At 41.5% G+C, this 12945-nt stretch overlaps 1 protein-coding gene across 1 annotated transcript in view; it reads right to left on the reverse strand.

Annotated features, from left to right (window-relative positions):
- The window catches only part of LOC117270701 (tyrosine-protein phosphatase non-receptor type 14-like), a 63501-nt gene extending 52028 nt beyond the window's left edge, over positions 1–11473 (reverse strand). Inside the window, exon 1 of the mRNA XM_033648449.2 lies at positions 11140–11473. The gene's annotated coding sequence lies outside the window, so the exon portion shown is untranslated. The remainder of the gene's footprint in view (positions 1–11139) is intronic.
- Between the last annotated feature and the right edge of the window lie 1472 nt (positions 11474–12945).

Below are 12945 nucleotides of genomic sequence, written 5' to 3' on the forward strand. Positions count from 1 at the left end.
AATGAGCCAATAAGAAAATTTACACTAGATATTGAAAAACATTTTTGTAATAAAGCTGGGAATGCATATCCAGTGCATACAAACTGTAGGCCTATTACTTACTGTGGTTGAGATGACTAACTGTTACACTCCACCAGTCTCCTCCGATCCATCCTCCTCATCCACAAATCTCAACGGGACTCTCCTGTCCCTCATCGGACCTCCTCGTCATTTCTCCTCCAGTATTTACAAAACTATAACTGACTATAACTATCTATGAACTATAAAAACACAAACTATTGCAAAAAAGACGAACGATGGCAATACAACGAACTATGGTGAAAACACAACAAAAACACAGCAAAAACACTCAAAAACACAGCATAGAAAAACTCAAAAGCTCTCAAAAAACCACAAATACTATTATTTACAACACTAAATATTATTTACAAAGAAAACGCCACCCAAACTCACCAAAACTCCAATCACTAAAATCACTCCAACTCGCACTCTCCTCATCAGCTGTCACTCTCCTCCTGCTGTGCCCACTTCCCTCTCCTCCTCCACAGGTAAAGGCGTCACTACCGTAATGTAATTTTAAAAATGGAATTACGTCGATAGCGTGAATGGTCGAGGAGTTACGGTAATTTGAAAAATAAATCTAAAAATAAAATTGAAATCAATTACGAGTTTACCAAATCGATGCTCGCATCGTTCAAGACAGATTCTCGATGCATCTAAAAATCGATTCCCAAGGTCCAAGTTACCTTAAAAAAGCCCTGTTCACAACTAGCACATCCACTGTGTAGTATTCCCACACTATGTGGAAGCAGCTCCTGATGCTAATAGAGTGTAAGCTAACGTTAGCATCTTTGTTCTGCTCTTTATTGGAGTTCGGGAAGTTTAAAACTCTAGCAAGCCGCATTCATGTATGTTGCCATCAAATAAATATTTAAGACACTTTTATATGCTTCTTGTTGTAAAAATGAGTTGGTTGGAAACAATAAAAAAGTCATAAATGACATTTTCCACCCATTAATTAAGCTAATGTTAGCTTAATTAGCTAGCTAACCACAGATGATAGATTCCACCAGAGACAGATAGCACAGCAGACGACTAGAAATAAGAATCCTGCTTTTGTCTATCTCTGTCTGAAATAAAAAGACCAATTGTTTCAAAAATTACAAATAATTTCTCCTGGAGCTCGCCCCGTTATTATTTTAAATTGCATGCTGTGTCGTGCGAGAGCTGGGAGCTTGACAGGTGTAGCAGCAGTGAGTAATCGGGGCACGGTTTAGCAGCAGTTGATGCTGTGTGTTAACAGCTGACAACAGACGGATACAAAATGAGTTGAAAAACAATGTTGACACAGGTTTCCCCCCTCGGGGTGTGATGTTTTGTTGCCAGTCATCTCTCTGCGCGCTCAGGTGTGGATTCAGCAAAAAACGGGGCCATCTGAGAATTATAATCAAACCAAAACAAGCTGTGACAAACACCAGAGCCAGCCATGCAGCAGTACACGACAAAACTACAACCAGACTGTTGCATTCAGTTGCTCGTCTGCAGGTCAAACATTGCAGGTAATCACCACTTTTATTTAAATAATTTCTTTAATATTATTCATAGAAACACACGTTGTGAAAACAATTATTCCCAAGCATCTGCACAGTAGCAGAGCTGCAGAGCTGCAGGTCTGAGTGCTGTGTGCACTCCGTCTCTCTCAGGACAGCCCGTCTGTCGCTTTGCTCCATTCACATCCACACAATAGCAGGAACAAAACAGCACTTTGTCGCCTACTGCTAAGACCATTAGACGCAGGCCGCCGAGAGCTGAGAACGCAAGTGTAGCGTGTGTAACTCAATCAATCTGATCTCTGTTGCTTGTCTCTGTCTGAAATACCAACACCACCCCCTTCCTCCTCCCCTCCTGTTACACATGAGCGCTGTAGCAAAACAAAGGGGTTAAGTGCTTCACAGCTCGTAACTGCTCTTCCTCCGGCGTACTCTTTTTACAGTTGGGAAAGTCTGTAATAGGAAAGTAAGAAGGAAATCAAGACATATTTACAGGCAATGTGCTCAGGATGCTTGTTCTAACAGTGGAAAGAAAAAGTATTCCCAAATAGCGTTTTGTATTTTTTGGATACTCCTGCTACCATTGTATGTGGAATTATCTCTTGATTCTTTCTGTAATGCATCCATTAATCCAGCTTTGCAACTAGGACTTACATTTTCTATTTTAACAGATTCATCTGCAGATTATTTTCTCACTTTATCATTTGGTCCAAAACAGTGGTTCCCAACTGGTCCAGCCACGGGGTCCAGATTTCTCCTTAGTCTTTAGTTCAAGGTCCCATAGTTAAATACATTCAGCGTCATACTAGCATTGGGCCACGTTGTTGCGCTAGTTTTCTGTCTCTGTCAGGTAGTTGTCTGTTAGTCACTAACTCTACAGCAGAAAACGGCACTTCAAAATAAAAGATTTTTTTTCACTTGCGGTCCATTCAGAATGGGCCCGTGACCCTCTTTTGGACCTTGACCCACCAGTTGGGAACCACTTGTCTAAAAAATGTCAGAATACAGTGAGAAATCCCAATCAGATTTCCCCTAGGTCCACAAAGATGTCCTCACATTGCTTGTTTTGTCCCACCAATAGTCCAAAACCCCAAATATATTTGAGAGAAATCTTAAATAATTAGGCTAAATAACCTCTATATTTTAAGAAACTCAGCAAATAATGTCATTTCAGATGCCCAACGTAGCAGTACATATGTGCCATTTCTGTTTAGAATCTATTTAAGAGTTACCATTCTAGTTTTACCATTTAGTCCATAAACTATTGGAAAATAGTGAAAATTAGGCTACTTTTTTATATTGCTTTGTGTGTCCAACTAACAATCTAAAACCCAAACAAAAAAAATATGCACATTTAAGTGGCAGGAACCAGAGAAGGTTTGGCATTTTTGCTTGATAAATGACTTTAAAAGGTAAATCCACAATCAAAATTCTTGCTGATTAATCAATTAATTGATTTATGGTGTCCAACCAGAGATTTAGTAGTTGAACATAAAACTCATAACTTGAATACTGTGTTTAAGGTGGCATCCACACTAATTTTTGTCTTAAAATGCATTACTACTGCTATGTTTATATTGAGTGTCCACTCTACTCTGGCATTTTGTAGCTCCTAAAACAGAGACTTTCAAAAACGCTGCCAACCCCATTTTCGTTTGAAAACTCGATAACGTTTGAAAAGAATTTGCGTTTCCTAGGATAGCGAAGGAATGACCAGCCTTACTCTGCTTCTGATTGGCATACCCTGACATTTATACCCTTGCCCTAACCATTCTCCCTCCTTGTGTCTACAACCAACAAAGGCAATGAGTACTTGCCAAACGTAGGGAGGTAAGGCAGGTAATGCCTCGGCTATCCTAGGAAATACAAATTCGCCTCTGGGTCGCACTTTAATCTGGATGGGTGGAAATGGAGACTTTTGGAAATGATGACCCACTTTCACTTCCTGATTAAGTTTTACCAGTCACAACATGTCAAGCCAAAACATTACAGCAAATTCTATACTTCTTTCGATTTAATCCTTGTTGTGTGGGTACTCCTTTTCCATTGCAATGGCTTCCTCTGGCGATCGAAAATGCTCCCAGTAGCACTATAATTTGTCACCTTTTTACTTTGTAATGACTCCCAATCTGTTGTCTACTGCCTTGACTGCCTTATACTCATGTTACTTTCAGTAACAGTTCCACCCCATCGTCGGACCAAGCAAAGAAATCTCTGGTCCTGCTTTTCACCATCTCTGTGGTAATTTCTGTGACCACCCAGTTGGATAATCTACTTCCTGTTTACACCGTGTGATATGTGGTTTCAGGCGTGTTAGTATGGATTAGGGGTGGGGGAAATTTCCGAATCTTAGATGCACTGCGATTCGGACGTGGACGAATCTGAATCAATTCACAAACGTCCAAATTTCGATTATTTAAATCTGTTAATTAGAGTAATACAGAAGGTTCTAAATAATGCGGAACTAAGAAGCGCGGTACGTGTCATCTCCGGGACACTTTGGGAGCAGACACGCCAACACGCGCACAGAGGAAAACAAACATGGCTGACTGCCACCCACCTCGCCGTGAGATCTGAACAGCTCCTTCTAATTTAACAGCTCCTTCTACAACGTTGACGGCGGAAGCAAACTGGACAAGAGCCACATTAAATGTAAGCTGTGTCGTGCTAAAATAAAATACTTTGGCAACACAACAAACATGAGAAGCCATGTAACTCCATACCACCTGACGGAGGAGTCAAGGAGACGGCAGGCTGTTGTTGCTGCGGCAACTAGTGGCGCTACCGACCAGAGAACAATCGAGGAAGCAATTAGAAAGCTGCCACCCTCATCTGAAAAGGCGAAGCGAATTACGAAGGCCATCGCGGTATTTATTGCCAAGGATTTGCGTCCTTATTCTGTCATGGAAAATCAGGGGTTTCGAGGACTGCTGCATACACTGGAGCCCAGATGCACCATCCCATCCCGACACTATTTCACCAACACTCTACAACCAAACCAAAACAGAAGTCATGGCCTCACTGTTGAAGGCAGGTAGGTAGGAACGCAGTTACATGTGATGCGTGGACGTCTGTCGTCACCGAATCATTTGTTACTCTAACTGCGCATTTTATCTTGTGATTTAACATACCTGTTGTTACCTTTGGTTCCATACAACGAAGTTGTAACTTTCCAGTTTGCACGCGTTTCCATTTATATGTTTAATAAAATATAATGGAAATGAATTAAACTGTTTCTTATTACAAATGCACTGTTTTTAAAACTTCATTAAAGTGTTGAATGCTTATTCAGTGAGACAAAAAGAAATGTGTGTTGTGAAAAAGTGCATCAATATACATAAATTAAAGATGCATCAATAATCATTTTACAATCGAATCGTAGCCCCTGAATCGTAATCGTTATCGAATCGTGAGGTGCCCAAAGATTCCCTGGATGGAGATAAGTTCTGAAACAGTGCTACAAAGCTTGTGTGAACAGACTTGTTTACCTTTCAAAACCCAATTTCAAAATGTAAACATATTAGTGTGGATGTGGTCTAAGAACTATGTCACTTGCTGTGTTGTCCTATCTGGTGACTACGCCATCTTTTACTCCACGCCGAGCCAAAACATTAGCAAAAGTCAGCATCCAAAACATTTTTCCCCAAAAAATCTTCTTAGGACTTTGATCCTCTTTTTGCCCCACTGGCTCACCATGGAGCTGAGACGAGCTCAGTCAGCAGCGAGATGTTTTGGGGAAATACGGCTCTGAAGTCTGCACACACTCCTGGACGCATACAGCCAAAGTCTATCTGACCCTGGATCAGACTTGACCCGACTGAACATTGCCGCCCAACTCACGGGGCAGTACAACATAAACTGTGCAATCTTTTGCTACATGAAAAACATAAAGGAACATGCATGCACACTACACAGCAATTGTTTTCCCAGCATGCCTGAGGGACAGCAGGACACACCACCAGGGCAGTCTTTGTCATCTGACACTCTCGCCATGTGTGTTTCTGTCTGAGCCAGAGGATTGTGTGTGCATATATATGTGTGTGTGTGTGTGTGTGTATGTGTACTTTCTTGCTAAGAAAAAAAAACAGTTTGCCTTTACAGTTTCCTCACCTTAAAGGAATGAACTTAATAATACGTTCCACAATATGCCGTATGCTTGCGTACATACGGTCTCACACAACACACTCACTCACACACACACACACACACACACACACACACACAAGCATAGTGTCTGTCACACACACAAACATTAGCAGCTGCAAACAGATGGTGGAGCCAGCCGGCCAGACAGTGTGTTTCTAACAAGCGCATCTGCTTTTTCACTTTCCAGCTTTCTTTTTTCCCCCCTCTGTCTCTGTCTCTCTTTCTCAAGCTTCATCTCTGGGACAAAGACACACACAAACACACTTAAACACACACGTCGTCTCTACTACATGAGAGCTGAGGGATGGTCACAAACACACAGAGCTGTGTTCACACAAAGGTGACATCCAGACAGCGAGGGAGCCCTGTCTGAAGCTTTACACAGTCACACACACACAATCTTCTATCCCTGTCACACACACACACACACACATTTCTGTACAGATCCAGATGTTCAGCTGGGGGTGGAAATCATGCAAGCTGCACTCAAAAGTTTACAGAACTATTTAGAAAGTGCATGCATTTAGAATTGCTCTGGAATTATCCACTATTTCTTCCACTTGCAGACGATAGCTTGGCCCGAAATCCTGATTCAAGGCCCATGTTTATTGCAAATTCCTTGTACCATCTTGTGCAACAAGAGGTATCTGACCACATTTTGGTATGTGACTCAGCGCTGAGGAGGATAGAGTTCAAACATTTTTACAAATAACTCTCAAGGTCTGTTTCATGTGTCCAGATATTTTGCATGAATGAAGGTGCTCAAAAGCTAATTTTTCAACTTCTACTGCTTCGTAGTTACCGTTACTTGGGATGCACTGATTGTGAATTTCTTTGGCAATACTGGGACCCATGTTTAAAATAACAATTTGGAAAATCGCAGATACTGGTACCAATATATTTATTTTGTTTTGCTGTTATTTATACCCTTTTTCGTGCCAGGGAAACAAAGAAATCTTCATTTCAGTAGATTTCAGGGGGGGATTCGCTACACATTAACAGGGAGGGAAACACTATTCCACAGAGGAATACATTTTGATGTAACACCGGCAACCAGCTGCTAACAGCTAACATTAACTTGCTTTCCTTCTGCCGATTTCAACACTGATTTGTTGTTCGCAATGTAGTATTATCAGGGAAAAATTAGGGTGCGTCCCGTGACGTGTCAATAGTGATTTTACTGCGTTCTTTCATCGAGACGTCATCCCGAGGAAGATCTCTGTCCCAAATACGTTTCCTATTGTCCCCGGGACATTTATAATAATTCATAATTATATATTATATATATATATATCAGAGAAAACAGTAAATTCTCACATTTCAGAGGCAGGAACCAGAAAATCAGAAAATGTTTGGCATTTTTTGCTTGGTAAATGACTTAAAGATAACTCTACAATCAAAATTCATGTTGATTTATCAATTAATTGACATGGTGTCCAACTAGAGAGTTAGCAATTGCACAATAGACTCCTAACTTGAATACTGTGTCTAAGGCCACATCCACACTAATACATTTTTGTCTTAAAATGCATAACTATTGCTACATTTATGTCAAGTGTCCACACTACTGCCGCATTTTGTAGCTCCTGGCTTGTCCCCAGGAGGACGAGATGCTATCATTCTCGAGCCCTGCTTTTAACATTGATGTGACACAACAAAGTACAATTGGCCACTGCCATCAGTGAATGTTATCTGCTTTGTCGGTCGGCTGATAGAAGTCAGCAATTGGTCCATCCCTAACTGTTACTGTGTAAACTATTTGTGCAAGAACAAAATTTAAAATTTTTTAAGTATGCTGCATTAGCTGCAGACCATTAACTGTGCTCTACAAAAAGGTAAATAATGTGATTTTCCAGCTCCACACCGTAGACAGTGAATGTCTCACAGCACTTATACCCGTACATGTCATAAAACAAAAGTAGTCTGCAGGAAAATAAAAGAAGTATGTGTTTGTGGGCTGCAGCGCCGTGCCACAGTTGACAGTAACAGATAGGGAATGCCCAGTGTTTGAGGCTGGCATGGCCGTCTAAACACTGTCACTAGAACATGAAGAGGGGGAGGATCAAAGCGGGACACAGCTTAACACTGGCCAGAAACTGGTTTTCCAAACCAACAATGACGAAGCGCTGCCGACTCATCCTGTGGCACTGAAATCTGGGGATCGATGACATGGAGGCAGGGAGAGTTTAGAGATACGATTGAGAGAGAGAGGGTGCAATGTGTGTGTGTGTATATGTGTGAGTGTGTTGAGAAAATAAAGGCTTTAGATGAGTGAGGATATGGAGAGCAGGGCAAAAAGGGAAGAGGAGGTGTGACACCGGTGTTTCTCAGGCTCTTATCATGTTGGTACAGTTGGTCAGGACGAGGGGGGGTAGGCAGGGTGACATCAAGGGGAGGATGGAGGGAGGGAGGGAGTGACGGACGGTGAGGCTGATAGCGGCGGCTCTCTCCACCTCAACAACAGAAACATGGGACCATTGGCCACTATGTCTGCTCCAGCCAAACCACTGTGCTGTTCACATTTTCCATGCCCCCCCATCCCCCCCTCCTCCTGGGAACCACATCACACTCGCACAAACACACACATGCTCAATCACCAAAAAGCCACCGAGTGTTTTCTCACAGCTGAACCCCGCGGCACCGATATTAAAAGGGACCTCAACAGCACCGGGTTTACGGGCCTATGAAAGCAGCAACACTTTGGGTTAGCTACTGCTCACATCCGGCTGTATCTACCGCACATAATGACCACGAGGAAGGGAAAATTCACACATTTTAAACCAGAGATCAAATGGAAAACATCTCCGCTTGATGCTCTATAAACAGGAAAGAGAAGTGGACTAAATAACAAACACACCTCCCCACAATATACGTACAGTGAGGCCCATATGTCGACCACATCATGGGAACAGTCACAAACGTCCGGGCTGATCAGAAGGAGAGGGGTCTGACCTGCCGCGGCGGGGCGGGGCTAGCTGTAATTGACAACTTGCCCGCAGCACCTGGAAGGTGCCTAAAGGTAGAGTGTGGGAGAGTTGGGCAAGTCGCAGCACGCTGTCTGCTCTGTTGTTGTCTGCCAGGCTGCATGAGAGCACAGCACTTACACAACTCTGACAAAAGCATCTGTGCAAGTCTCAATACACTCACCGCAAACACACGTTACTGATCACAGTCACATATTTAACCTCAGCTCACACAATATCGTATCATATATTATTTTATATTGTCAGTACGCATAGGCGTAGATTTCGGAGAGGACGCAAGGGGCACGTCCCCCTCAATATTTGGACCATGTGCCCTTTAAAAAAACATGAACGTGGCAGAGAACTTTTATTTTGAAGAAATTTAAAGACATTGTCACCATAAAACCACGCAGAAAAATTCACCAGAAGGCAGGAAATATTTCATGTGCCCCCCCAAATGTTGAAACTAATCCTACACCCTTGTAAGCATGACTTTATTCCAATGTTTTTTTTAAATCACTGCTTTCCTAAAACTCAGATTTATCTTATGATTAGAAATGGGTGACGCAGCTACAACTAACATGACAATCATCAGGAATAACTGTATTTACGGCTGCAACTCATGACTACTTATATTAGCAATTCATCTGTTGATTATTTGTCTATTAATCGCTTCATCTTTAGTCTATAAAATTTCCGAAAATGCCTGTTATAATTTCTTACAACTTCCACAAGTTGCTTGTTTTGTCAGACCAACAATCAAAAATCTAAATTTCTTTAATTTCCAATTATGAACACAGAAAATTGTCACATTTAAGAAGCTAGAACCATTAAATTTTAGGGCTTTTTCGCTTGACAAATGACTCTAAAGATCAATTAATTAGCAAATCTGTTGTTGATTCATTCTGTCAGTGAAAAAAGCAATTGATAGACTAATCATTTTAAGACTAAAACACGTCTGCCATCATGTTAAACTACATTTTAAGGGTGTAGAATTATTGTTTTGAGTCATATAAAGTGTGATAAATCTACAATATCATTGATTAGGCAGGTTTATTTTGCATCACGACAGCTTGATATCAATATTTCATCGGCAATTCATTCAAATTCTAGGAAAGCGCTTGTAGCCTTTTCTTTGCGGATATCCAAAAGTTGAGTTTGTAGGATTTCTATAAATTTCTCGGCCTCCAGCTAAGACAATAACAACAATAACTTCACTCCCTCTCTTCCTGTGCTGCAGCGTGCGGCACTTGACCAAAATTACAGGTGTGTTTGCCCCACGTAGACTCAAATGACCACTGGCTACATAAACAATAGCCACTTTCCCTCTTACATGCAGGCTCGCATTGTGCAGTAAACACCTCTTATGATATTAGCATGCTCGACGTAAACACAACATGGCCTTTAAGACTTCACATATCAGGAGCACCTATTGCTATGCTTTCAAGTATGACAGAAGAACATGGAGGACAGTGGATAGTTACCCCCTCTCCCTTGTGTTTTGACTCCTAAACAAGCCCCACGATGAGGCGATGAGAAGCATGGGACGAAGAAAGTGGAACCTACAACTCTGACTTTAGGTCCGTTAAATCCTCCAGCAGTGTTTTAAAAGTGGTGTGTACTCCCCAAGCCACTTGCTCTGGCACCATATAATTTACACAGCATGCCTTTGAGCTTATAAAGACAGCCAGATGTGTGTGTGTGTGTGTGTGTGTGTGTGTGTGTGTGTGTGCGTGTGTGCCTACGCCTCCTGCAGCAATGCTATATTTGCCATTACAGAACTCTCCCCTCTTTTTTTTTGCATGTCCAAACACATCTTTTAACATACTCACACACACAAACATGCATTGGTGGGGATGCAAGGTGTGAGCGTGACGTCACCATCAGCAGGCTCTTTTTAACCCATGATGTAAAAACTGTGATCACCTTTGGAGGTGGATGCAAGTGCAGCTCTCACACTCACACCTGGGTGACTGTATGCAACAGGTCAACAAGCTTTTGGTGATGTAGGTTGCATTCAATTGTCAGTTTTAGATGTAGTGGAGTGTGGTGTGGATCCATGTGGTGTTAGCTCTGCATGGCATGTGTTCATTTCCCCAAGAGATGGATCCAATAAGGAGGATGAGGTGTCTTTTAGTGTATTAATACAACTTATCTCATTAAATGGATGCTGATTAGAGGTCACACTGTTTTCCATTTAGTCTCATTTTTCTTCACACCCACCCAGAGGAGGCTTTATGCTCTGTCTGTATTTTAATGTATCTGGTGGAAGAGGACGGGGGTGGGGGCTTTGCATGAGAATATTTGGGATCCCCTGCCTCCTGCCCTACGTGGCCCAGCCATTTGGCCTACATTTAAAAACTGCTGATTGAGACTTCTTAAACTGGTTTTCCTCTACTTTAAGATGCGTTTAAGGAACAACTGAGAGCACAGGAAAACTTTGCTGGTTTGGATTTTTACTTTGCAGCAGCTGAACTCACCCTTGATCCTGAGCTACATGCCGTTTTCTGCTCCCCGCTGGAGAAACTCCTCTTCAGCTCGACGTCGTTGGAGCTCACAGCAAACACATAATCCTCATATCGGTTTTATGCTTTTAAATAAGTCCCCACGTACAGACGCGAAATCTCGGGAGACTCTTGAATCATACAAGCGCAACTTTCAGAACAAAAAGTCGCTGTCGCTGCTTCAAACACAAAGTTTTTTCGTCCGTTTTTCTTTTTTCCACGGAGCCAAAAAGTCCTTAAAAACAGTCACAAAAAGTTCCCCGACACGGCTGTGGATAACTACGACGTGGTCTTCTTCTCGCGCAGGGACTCTGTATGTTTATAGTAGCGGTCCCTTTAGTCCAATGGAGGCGTTCAGGACAGGGGGAGAGAGGAGCATATGATGCATTCAGGAGCAGCAGACACTGTTGGATCTCCAAGTTTAGTTTAAAGCAGTGGTTCGGGACAAAGGTTATTATGGTTGACTAAAACTAAATTAAAAACTAAAACTAGACGTGAAAAAAAAATTAGTTACTGAAATAAAAATTATACTTTAGAGAAGAACAAACAACTATCTTAACAATAACGAACTAAAATAAAGATAAAATGGACAGAAAATGTCTGGCATTGGTGCATGTTTGTTGAGACAGGGGTGTCTACATGGTTGAGTCGATTGCCTTCACAAATTCCTGTGTTTGTGTTGTAATACCTATTATAAACTTTTTAAATCTTTCCCCTGACGAATAACTGACAGTACATTTTTTAAAAATAATAAAATGAATACAGAAAGTAATAAAAAAATAAAACTAAACTGAAACAGGCAAACCCACTCTGGCAACTAACTGAAATTAAACTGAATTCAAAACAAAAATTCAAAACAAAATCTAAATGAAAAAATATTTAAAAAATACAAAACTGGGGTGCCCAGTAGCTCAGTGGATGCTGCAGGCGCCCCAGGTACAGGGGCAGCGTCCTTGCTGCAGCCGCCACGGGCTCGATTCCAGCTCGAGGCCTTTTGTAGCATGTCGTCCCCTATCTCTCTAACTAAAATAACCTGTTCAGGACCCCAACAAAGGGTCGCAAGAGAAATCTAAGGGGTCACGAGATGATTAAAAGTAGCCTGTAGGCCTAGTGAGGTAGAATAAGAAACATTTGTGGTGAACTGAAGCATGAAACCTTCCGTTATGAAAAAAAGTTGCCTTGTTTTTCTGAACTAACAAAATTATTATCGCAGAAACCTGAGCAAAGTTTTCATCAGTCTTTTTCTGAATTAAAGAGCTAACAATCTCATTAATTCTAATTTTTCTGACAACATCATGAACTCCTTTTCTCATTTCTCTGAATTAACAAATCAATAATCTTTTCAATAATTCAGAAAAAAAAGAGTAGTATTTAAGTGAACACATTATACTTTCGTACTGCTGCACCCAAATTATGCAAGCTAATTCTGTTAGACTTTCTTCTTGTGAATTACTGCTTAATTTTACCTCTCACAAATTATTGAAATAAACCAAAGGAGAATCAGGCTACAGACCTGGCAAGAAGGGATTGCAAGAGGACATAGTTTTGTTTAAAGACATCACATGCCAAAACTGTTGGATTGGAGCTGTAAAGAATGATTGCGGGGGGGAAAAAATTAGGCTTGATGTGAGGGAGTAGAACAAAAGCTGATGGTAAAAGTCATTAATTACACAGCTACTTCCTTAAAGTAGCCTAACATTTTGGGAAATAGCTTCATTTGCTTTCTTGCCAAGAGTCAGATGAGAAGATTGATTCCACATGGTGAACCATGACGCTACAGCC

Source organism: Epinephelus lanceolatus, chromosome 13, assembly GCF_041903045.1.
Source record: "Epinephelus lanceolatus isolate andai-2023 chromosome 13, ASM4190304v1, whole genome shotgun sequence".
NCBI lineage: Eukaryota > Metazoa > Chordata > Actinopteri > Perciformes > Serranidae > Epinephelus > Epinephelus lanceolatus.